At 34.8% G+C, this 12,042-nt stretch overlaps 1 non-coding gene across 1 annotated transcript; it reads right to left on the bottom strand.

The window, feature by feature from the left end:
* Positions 1 to 11,773: 11,773 nt before the first annotated feature.
* On the bottom strand, positions 11,774 to 11,888 carry TRNAL-CAA (transfer RNA leucine (anticodon CAA)). The gene is made up of 2 exons: positions 11,851 to 11,888; positions 11,774 to 11,818 (listed from the first exon to the last, which is right to left on the bottom strand). It is a non-coding gene; the product is annotated as a tRNA-Leu (tRNA).
* Positions 11,889 to 12,042: the final 154 nt, after the last annotated feature.

Here is a 12,042-nt window from a genome sequence, read left to right on the forward strand (position 1 = left end):
AATTAAACGGTAACATTCCTTACTATTTAATAAACAACGTATTTTTACAGCCGCCAATTTATTTTTACCCGCTATAAAACATTCTCCGCGGATAAAGGAGGACCCTTTTCAGGATTTTCCTGCTATGAAACTCCTGAATCAGTTCCAATTAAATCTGTTTTAGCATCGTTACCGAGTTGTTTGAATCAGATAAATTTTCATTTAGTTGTTTGAATACGAGCCACCGTATTATTTACGCCACTTGATCTAACCAACGGCAGGAATGGTTATTTTGCACCAAAAAAATTTGTTTGTTTCCTGCTGAAATTCGAAAATCCTTACCGATGAGAATTTTATATAATATTGTTTTGTACCGAAAATAATTTAGAATAAATAATATAACTTATCAAGTAATATTAAGTCGAATTCACTGTTAGGATATATACAGTTCCGTTTAAAAGATTGAAAACTTATTTTTAGTTAACATAAAAAAATATCACAAATATTTGAATAGCCAACAAGATCTATAAATGGACTAGAAAATACAGCTTAATAGCTCCAAATCTCTCCATGATAATTTTACATTGCGAGGAAATGATAAAAATCTAACTATATAAATTGACGGATGTCCATTTCTCGTTCCTTTGCAAAGCAACTGATTAGAGAAGAAATTTTCAATCAGAGTAATAATAAGCAGCGATAAGTTTATTAAAAGAAGCAAGGCATTAAAACAACATTTGCCAATTTTGCATACGTTTGACAATAGGCTAGTTTGGTAGGCTAGTTCGGTTACACGTTCAAACTTTATCAGACAGCATTGTGTCTCTTTTTAATTAGAATAAAATGAGAAGGAAAATATTGTCCAGGCCAGGCAATACATCAAAGATCTTAATGACGTATATTCATAACTTCTTTGGATCGACTATACATAATTATTTCAACAGATTATGGTGTGGGCGGTCTATAATCTATCGTCATTTTCCACATTTCGTTTTCAGAAACACACCATTTGAAAACAAGCATTGACGTATAAAATGGTTTCAGTTTTATATCTGCACCCGAACCGGGGCCTGAATAGATCCGAATAAAGAGAAAGATAGAGCTCCAGGTACGCTTTGCTGGAATCTGGAGTGGATACCGAATACAGAAGCGGATGCGGTTATTACGGCGGTATTCAGCCGCCATTTTAATCAAAGTGCGCGTTTCGACGAGTAGGAAACAAAAATATTCCATACGATTTGCAGAAGTATTTTCCAAGATATGATTCAAGTAGGATAAAATGACAGATCATTATATACTATAGTCCAGTATAGTATATAATATATATCCACTAAAACAGTAAACTCACGTCATTTAAATTTACGGCAACAAAACATTGCAGTGTTGCCGCATCAGCTTTAACTTTTAGTTTATTTTGATTTATTTAGTAACTTTTATAACAAAATTCTAATATAGATGAAATAATGAAACAACAATAATATTGTCAAACATAATTTATTTTAACATTATAGTACATCTAATGCATATACGTATAGAACAATAAATGAAGCAATACATTGTTGTATATTAAAACAGAGACTATATGAATAAAGCGATTTTGAAACTGATATTCAACTTTAGTACGTCTATTAAAACAATAACAAATTTATTTTTTACAATTTAGAAATTTATATTAAAGGAATATATTTACAATTATTAAACTAACTATTGACACATTCTCCAAAATATAGGTTTATAAAGTAATAATATAAAATAATGAAACTAGTTTTCAGCCATTTATTATTCCATTAATCACAAAACGCTTTAATATTTATTAATGTCTTAAAATGTTTACAAAATTGCAATCATAATTTCTTCTATTCTTCCTATGCTTTTTATATATGCAAATTATGTAGCAAGTTTCATTTTAAATCCAGCATATTTTCATTATTTCATTTCATGTGTTCATATAGCCTTTTTTTGTCTATATTTCTCACCTAAGATATATATTACAAAAACAATAAATGCCGGCTTGATTGGCGCAGTGATAAAGACGACAGGACAGTCCACCAACTGTTGCGATAATCGCGGGTTCGAATCCTGCTGAGGCATGGTCGTAAATTTATGTTTCTGCTTGTTTAATATTTGTTATTCTCTTAAGCAAGAATGCAAAATTCCACAAGGGTGAAGTGATCCCAGTCACGCCAGTAACTGGCTGTGTAAGACCAGATGTCTTCTGGGATAATTTTTAAGTTGGTCACTCGCCAGTCAGTAGGCTTAATGCCGAGGACCGCGGTTCGGAGCCCACGTTAAACTGTAGGTCCCGTCCAGATAAACCCCTAGTTGGTAAAAGGAGGCTTAACATTACGGGAATTAGCGTAAATAACACAAAACACTTAATATCGTATCAAATGTAATAAACATTCAATTAATTTTAACGAACTCTATACTTTATTTTATTTTATATCACTACATAGTATAAAACAAAGTCGCCTTTTCTGTCCCTATATCCCTATGTGCGCTTAAATCTTTAAAACTACGCAACGGATTTTGATGCGGTTTTTTTCAATAGATAGAGTGATTCAAGAGGAAGGTTTATATGTATAATACATGCATAATATACTAAGGCAACATTGCTAATTTTAGAGGTTTCTAACGTGATGTCGTAAATTAACCTATTTTTTTAGGCTTATTTAGCAATTAGCAAAAACGCTGCCTAACCCTACGAGTTAGATTAAATTAATGTACTACAGTATTGTACACCATAAAAAGGTCTACAAAAAAGTCCACGATGGTATATGTTTTTCTTTTAGGGATAACCCACATTAACCATTTTTATTGTTTACTTTTTACGTGAGAAAATGGCTTATTTACGAAGCTATTTTAAGCAATACGGCATTAATCCTTATCGAATTAAGTACCTTAAATACAGTGTGCAATTAATATAGATCAATATGGTTCCTTACAGCATGTAAATTAAACAAATATTTTCGGAGATATTACAAATTTAAAATTTGCGTTTAAAAATGTGTAATGTAATAAAAATTGTATGAATTTAGATATTCCAAAGATAGCAGGAAATCTTCATAGTAAGTATAGGGGAAGAGGAATTGTTTTACTCCAAATTTAATGCGTGCAGGCCAAGGGCAGTAATGAATGAACCAAAAATACTGGATCGATTTTAATCATGTTTTCATTGAGTGACATAGGCATATATATTTTATGCCCGTGCAAAGTCGGAGCGGGCCGCTATGTATTTAATTTAGTATCAGCATTGCACCCGTGCGAAGCCGGGGCGGGTCGCTAGTATTTAATAAAGCATTCGTCCCCAGCAGTACGTTATTATCGGCGAGCTAAACTCTTAGACCACATGGCTACCCGTCGGGTTTCTTCATATATTTTGTGTTACCGATCTGACAGCTATTCCTGGTTGCTTGATTTAAGCGTATTTCGTTTTATTGGATTATATTTATTAGTAGCGTATATTACACAAAAATATTTGGTCCCCTTTTCTTCAAAAGCACCATAAAAAATGAAAAAACAAGGTTTATAAAATACGACAATAAAAATGACTACAGCTGCCGGGCCATATAAAAAAGTGGAGAGAGGAAGCAATAAAATGAAATGATAATTGTGAATGGCACACAAATTATACCCTGATTTGTTACCGTGTTTATTGAGGTTTTATTAATTCTGACCCCCTTGATGTTCGGCTGAATTATCGGCTAATTTGTCGCGGTGCCTTAACTACGGTATTTAGTTGACTACGAAATTATAAGCCACAGGAAAATATAAAGGGTTCTTAATTATGTTTTGATTGCTGATGATTTTCTGCTGAATACACCGTTAATTCTATACAAACTGATTTTTTTCAGGTTTTTTATGAGTTTCTTTTAAATTTGTTTTATTTATTTAATGCCCCTCACTACGTTACACTGCACAAGATCAAATGGTTTGATTCTTTTGAGTCTGTACACTGTTCTGGGGTTATCCAAGATTCGTATTACTTCGATATTGATATGAGAATGGAGTCTGTCCTCATGTCTCTTTACGATACTCTTGTTTTCCTGAGTGACAGTCTGGATGCACCTACCATACTACCCAGGACTTTGTACCGAAAAACTTGTGTTTATATTTCTTGTCGCGGAACATCCCCATAATTGAATTCGGCATGTCTATATAGGTTTCAACAATTATTTGTATAATAGCAATTTATTATACACTGATAAGTGTGATTATTTTCTAATTAACCAACACATTAATATTCCTTGGAATTTCACAAATACTTTAAAAGCAAAAATAGCCAAATCGGTTCAGTATTGTGGATTTTAGCGAGATCGAGCGGTAATATATATATATATATATATATATATATATATATATATATATATATATATACATATATATATATATATATATATATATATACATGTATGTAAGGAAAACAAAGAAAGGAAAAAAATACAGTTGAAGCAAAACCTTGGCTTGATGCCGAGTTTCCGGACACTGCCCCAAGAAAATCAACCATCAAGGATTGGTATGCTAAGTTATCCAGAAAATGAATTTGAATGACCGTAAATTGAAACTAACTATTGAAAAAAAATATCAACTGAACGTGTACATCATATCATTCACGAATTATTGGGTATGAGAAAGCTTTGTGCAAAAAGGGGGCCGCGCGAGCTCACTTTTGACCAAAAACAACGACGAATTGATGATTCAGAGCAGTGTTTGAAGATGATCAAGCGTTTATAAACCCGAGTTTTTGCGTCGATATGTGACAATGGATGAAACATGGCTTCATCATTTCACTCCGAAGTCCAATCGACAGTCATCCGAGTGGACTGCACACGATGAACCCGCTCCAAAGCGTGGGAAAGCGCAACAGTCGACTGGCAAGCTTACGGCGTCTATATTTTAGGATGCCCATGGAATAATTTTCACTGACTACCTTGAAAATGGAAGGACCATCAACAGTGACTATTACATAGCGTCATTGGACCGTTTGAAGGGCGAAATCGTCGAAAAACGGCCGCATTTGAAGAAAAAGAAAGTGCTGCTTCACCAAGACAATGCACAAGTGAAAACGATGGCAAAAATCCATGAATTTGGCTTCGAATTGCTTCCTCATCCACCGTATTCTCCAGATCTGGCCTCCAGCGACTATTTTCTGTGCTCAGATCTCAAAATAATGCTCGCTGGGAAGACATTTTCGTTGAATGAAGAGGTGATCGTCGAATGTTGGACGTTCGCGATAATTAGTGCATCACCCTTGAAGGGAATTATGTTGATTAAAGAAAATAATTTTTCCAAAAAAATGTGTTTTACTATGGTAGGCTTTTCTTTTTGTTTCAATCTGTTATATGTTATATTTGAATAGTGTTCTGGACTACTATCCGCGTTTGATTTTGTCTATTCCAATTGTCTATTATTTTTCACAATAATAAAAGTTGCTTCACTCAAAATGCTATAATTCACAAACTAATGATCCGACAGCTGTCAAATTTATACACGCATGTTATGAGGGTTAGAGTTAACTAAAAAATATATGGATTTAATTCTAGTAGCGCGATCTATGTGTTAGGCCGGGGAGTTTTCAATTATCCTGTTATACCACCCGAAGAAGCATCTAAAAGCGATCTAAAAACAAACCTAAACGATGATAACGCGAAAACGTCGCTAGTTTAGCCGGCAAACAATCAAACAATCGTCACCCTTTCCGTTTCGTAGCCGGTCCGTTGTCCCCTCGACAATTACGCGCGACCCCCTACCCCGCCAGCTTAGCGTGAGCACCGAGTAACCTCGCCGTTTCCAACAAATGTCTCCCTGATTGGCCCTAATTCCGCAGACGGATACAAATTTGCAACCATTATGGTCTCTAACGAGAGTATTACAGAGACGAGCCGTCGATTCATGAGCCCGTAACTCGGTAACTAATATATTCAAAACATCTTATTTACAGTGGCGAAAGGAAACGCCACGGGGGGCTAATGTGGCCTTTTATTTCTCGATGTTTAGATAGGCGTACGTATTTCGTAAACATTTGCGTTATCTGGAGAATAAATTGGTGGGGGACGCTGTCATTTCAATTGGATTCGGAATATTTTTATTAGACTTGATGGTTTCATGGGGTATTCGAGATTTTATATATATTTTTTAGTCAGCTTTTGACCTACTAGGGTTTATCTGGACTGGACCTACTGTTCAACGTGGGCTCCGAACCACGCTCCTCGGCATTAAGCCTACCCACTTCGAGATCATCCCAGAAAACATCCGGTCTTACCCAACCTGGTTATTGGCGTGACTGCGATGGTTATTTCTTGTAAGATTTTCCACTGTTGCCTCTAAAAATATTTACAACTACAATCACAAACATAAAGTACACCCATTCCCCAGTAGCTGGCTACAAGATAATGACTACTAGGTAACATTAGTGTGGATGCCTTCTCACGTTGGCATACCGGGAAATAAGCGCACGGATAGTGCGGCAAAATCGACAGCTTCCACCCCCCACCACAACGTTAAACCCTGGTTGGTAAAAAGAAGACTTTAAAATATATCATTAATTTCTTTCCTAGTATCTGGAAAGTAGATTGTAGCAATGTTCGTCGGGTCGGTGGGTCGGTCGGAATGTGTGGGTGTCGACGCGATTTTTTGTCCGAACACTCACTATTATTTTGTGGAAGCAATTTGCACAAGAATGGAAAACACTGGTTGAAAAAATACTGTTTATTTTAATATTAAATTATACATGTGGTCGACGGGAGAATGGACAGGATATTAGGTTAAAGTAAAGGGAGTACGGTAGCGCTATGGAAGTGGTAGTGTTACAGGGGGGTAGAGAAAAGAAAAGAGAGTGAGACGTCGTCGTGGTGGTGTTTTATAGCCGGCAACCGCATGGTGCCAATGCACCAGCGTTGCCAAACTTTGAACTTGCGTGGTGGCCTAAAGGCTACAATATCAATTATTCTCAAACCAGGAAAAATACCAGAAGATGTCACCTTCTACCGGCCTATAAGTTTATTACCGATAATCGTGAAAGTTCTTGAGAAACTATACATAAAGAAACTAAATTATACAATAGAAAAAGGAAAAATTATTCCAGAACATCAGTTGGGGTTTCGCCATAAGCATGAAAATATAGAATAAGTGCATAGACTTGTAAACAAAATAAACATGAACCTAAATGCTAAAAGATATTGTTGGGCTGTTTTCCTAGACATATCTCAGGCTTTTAACAACGTATGGCATACGGGCTTGCAAGTTAAATTAAAGAAACTTCTCCCTCCTTCGGACTACCATTTACTAAAATCGTATCTCACTGATAGACATTTTACTGTAAAACAAGGCGATGAACATACCAAATTAAACCCAATAAATTCAGGAGTTCCGCAAGGTAGTGTACTGGGTCCAATACACTGTCTTCTATATACAGCCGATCTACCCACCACAAAAATAATTATTGAATGAAGAATCCAGTCACAACATCAATGAACCTACAAACCCACCTGGAGCAAATACAACTGTGGTTGAAGACATGGCGTATTAAAGCCGATGAAACAAAATCCACCCATATAACTTTTATCCTTCGTAGAAGAACCACCAGTGAATATCAATCATTGTCAATTCCCCCAAGCAAAGAATGTTAAATATTTTGGTATGCATTTAGATTGACGCCTAACCTGGAAGAAGCACTTACTCTCTAAACGGAAACAACTTGGACTAAAATTATCAAATCAAATGTATTGGCTCATCATTACATAACTAGGTATTGCTGTATGAGTCTATACTCAAGCCTATTTGATCATATGGAATCCAACTATGGGGTACTGCTAGCAAATCTAATATAACCATCATTCAACGGTTCCAAAATAAAGTGTTGCGTACCATTGTCAATACTCCGTACTATGTTTCAAATTAAATGATACAAAGCAATATTCCTCTAGAACCTATAACGGGTGTAATTCAACGTGTTTGTGTGAAGTAGTTCACATAAACGTCAGATTTAAATTCATAACATTTTAAATATCTTTAACGAACCCAGTTATATTAATTTAGATTTGTTTTGTTGATAATTTCTCAGTTGATATATTTAGAGTGTGTGCTATTTCATTCAATTTCAATTTACGGTCATTCAAAATCATTTTGTGGATTTTTTTAATGTTTTGGTCGGTGACAACCTCTTTTGGGCGTCCACTGCGTTCACCGTCTTCGATGCTCATTTCACTGTTCATCATTAATGGTTGATTTTCCTGGGGCAGTGCCCGGAAACTCGGCATCAAGCCAAGATTTTGCTTCAACTGTATGTTTTCCCTTCAAAAAGCAATATTTTATCAACACGCGAAATTCCTTTTTATCCATTTTTTTCACAATAACTAAAGTTACATCACTCAAAATATTATAATTGACAAACTAATGATCCGACAGCTGTCAAAGTCAATGTCACGCATCTTTTTTGGGTTAGGGGTAACTAAAAGACATATGGATTTAATTCTAGTAGCGCTATCTATGTTTCAGGCCGGGGACTTTTCAATTGACCTGTTATAATACTTTTTTATAGTGTTCAGTGGCGTAGAAATGTATACTTATTAATACTTTGCTGATAATTGAAACTTAATAGAAATTAGATTTAATTAAATGCCATTAAAAAAAGTTAGTGAGTGCTAGTTTTTGAGATAGTAAAAGTAATATGTTTTAATATACAGACATTTATTATTTTAATCATATATCAAATACATTTCATTACGGTCAAATTTTGGTCACTAGTTTACAATGAAATTTCATATTTACAGTACAATATAGACTAATATATACGAAGGTCTACAAACAAGAAAACATGTCTGCCGGCACTGGAGAGAGACACACACACGCACGTTTATTCGTTGCCTTCCGCTTCAGACATAAAAACCCTTCGGAAATCTATCGAAATAACAATCGCGGCGATGTAGAGCGTCCTGCGGTGCAATAACGAGGTCCTGCAGGAGAGCGTAAAGGTCCTGAATAGACCGGGGAAAGTCCGGGAGGGACAGTCAAGCGTTCGCACGCGACTAAGTGATTTTTTATTATTTTTTCCTATTTTCTTCGGCAGATAACGAGAACTTTTGTTTTATTGAGCTTGTTACTTGAAGCTGCAGCCGCGGGGATGTGATTAAAAGCGCCTAAAAGTGCGGTTTGTTCGTTCCGCAATATCATTATTCGTCTTTTTGCAATCATCGAGCTTCCGATGGGTTTAACTTGGCCAAATGTGGTTTTTATGGTTCATAATTTTTTTTATTACTCTTATTAGTTCCACAATCTGACAATAAGTATTTGTTATGTTTATATTATATATAGTCCGTTCAATAAAATATTGAACTCACGTCATCATCTGAATTGACGACGTCAAAACATCGCAATGTTGCCGCATCAACTCTGAGTTTTAGTTCATTTTGGCTTTAACATACAACAAAATTCTAATTAAAATGAAATGATGGAACAAAAATACTGTTATCAAATATAATTTATTTTAACATTATAGTACATCTAATGCATATATTAAGGAAGGACTTAAAACTACAATTAATTATACAGTTATAATAGTTTGTAGGTTAGGGTTGTATTTTATTATATTTATTATTTTATTATTGTTTCTTTTACGTAGTGGTGTCCCCTGGAGGCTTCATCCACCTAATTAACAATTGTATATCCAAGCAATTTATTTTACTTTCATTAGGAAGCATGTTTGCCTTTTACGCTTAGTTCTTGTGTCCTTCGGTACAGTGTTTCCCTCTAAACACATTTTGATATCACTATATTTCATCTGAGTTTGCTCTCTAAATACCTATATACATCTTTCTTGATAAAACTAGATTTAACCACTTCATTTTCCCTCATGCATTTTCTGTCTCAATTATACACATATCTATGCGGATAAGTTTTTCCACCACGTTTATTTAATGTACTGCTAGCCATTCCTTAATTGCAGCCTTTGTCGATGCCCTTATTAAGATCGGTGTATTATGGTATGATTCATTGTCCATAACAAAACTGATGGTTTCTTCAAGTTCTTTAAGAGCTGATTTTTAAACCATAGCAAAAACACATTATGCCTTAAAATGGGTCTCAGTTTCACCTTTTCAATGGACCCCTTCATTCGAGCGAAATTTCTTACCGGTGAGCATTTTTTGAGGTCTGCGAACAGCCAGTAGTCGCTAGGAGCCAAATCTGGCGAATACGATGGATGTGGGAGCAATGCGAAGTTGAATTCACGTAGTTCTGCCTTTGTTTTGATTGACTTGTGGCACGGTGCGTTTTTTTCATTGCCATATGCGGTCGTTTCTTTATAAATTTGGCCTTCAAACGCTCCATTTATGCTATATAATATTCGCTGTTGATGGTATTTCCCTTCTCAAGATAATCGATGAATATTACACCACGCACAACCGAAAATACCGAGGCCATAAAATTTTCAGCCGATTGTTGTGGTTTCAGGCGCTTTGGTCGAGGTTCACCTGTTGCTACTCAATCAGATGACGATATTTTTTCATCCATTATCACACATCGATGCAAAAATTCCGGTTTGTTACGTTTAAAAATGGCCAAACACTGCTCAGAATCGTCAACACGTTCTTGTTTTGGCCAACAGTGAGCAAACGCGGCACCCACTTTGGACAGAGCATTCTCATAGTCAAATGCTCATGCAATATAAACCCAACACGTTCTTTTGATATCTTTAAGATGTTAGCCAATTCACGCAACTTTATTTTTCGATCATTCAAAAGGATTTTGTAGATTTTTTTTCCATGTTTTCTGGTATTACCACCTCATTTGGACGTCCATTGCGTTCTGCCTCATCGGTGTCTCTACCAAAGTTTTACTGTTGTTTCTGATCGAGCGGAGTCCTTATAACACACAGCCATTGCTTCGCTTGAACGGTATTTTTTCCAGCAAGAAGCAGTGTCAAATTGAAACACGAAATTATTTCGAAACTATGAAAATAAGAAATTTAACAGCTTTCTTTTCATGGTATAGTGATAACTAAAAGATTTTTCAATATCTTTCAAGAAATAAATAAGGAACTCGCTAAAAATTTTAAAATATTCAAACTTAGATTTTTAACCCAAAGGAAAACATTTTAAAATAGAATATGCACATAATAATACTAATAACTAAATACAAATAAATACAATTATTCAATCTATCTACTACACGTATTTTATATTTTACTATATACACACAGTTTAGCTTAATACCTATTTAACTATTAACGATATTATTTTAACTACTACCAACTGATTAGTTTGAAGTCGGTACGAGCAACAAATTAGATTTGTTTTGTTCGTGATTTAATTTTGTGTATATGACAGAAAATTAATATGATGAAAATATATGAGATAAAACTTGTACCAGAAAAGTTTAATTTGAGCTTGAAGGGAAATGTTAAGTTAATTTGTAAATTAGGGATAAATTACTCTATTAATAATATACATTCTTCAAATACACGTATAATTTACAAAACTGACAACGTCGAGAATTTAAATTATTGTGCGCATGCCGCGATCTTCAAGAATTACAGCCTTATTATCTAGTATCACTGGCTCGTTTATATCTGATATAAAGCTATTATTTATAACCTTTAGTTTCTGTATTGCGTGTCTCATATTATCGTTACTTTTCATATAGAGTTAAGTTAAAGAATCTTGTGATTTACCATTTATATTGTTTTTATTCACTTATTTTACATATTAAGTATATCGTAGCCAAAATATTAAATTATATACAATCATATGATCTTTATAACTAAAAATATTTACCATATAATATTGAAAAAAGTTCTTGTCAGGAGTGGGATTCGAACCCACGCCCTCAGAGAGGACCAGAACGCTCATCAACCTACAGAGTAGGCAAGGAAACCTTGAGTCTGGCGCCTTAGACCGCTCGGCCATCCTGACATGTCGTACTTTTCTCACTATATATATAATTAGCGTGGACAACATTTAGAATATTGATAATATTTATTTAATTATAAACAACATTATTTATTATTGCTTCTTATATAAACATACGTTAATTCCCTCCATTTAATTGTCGTTATATTCTGAGTTA

This window comes from Rhynchophorus ferrugineus, unplaced genomic scaffold (assembly GCF_030347505.1).
Source record: "Rhynchophorus ferrugineus isolate W39M unplaced genomic scaffold, kcgeb_rfMv2 rfM4, whole genome shotgun sequence".
NCBI lineage: Eukaryota > Metazoa > Arthropoda > Insecta > Coleoptera > Curculionidae > Rhynchophorus > Rhynchophorus ferrugineus.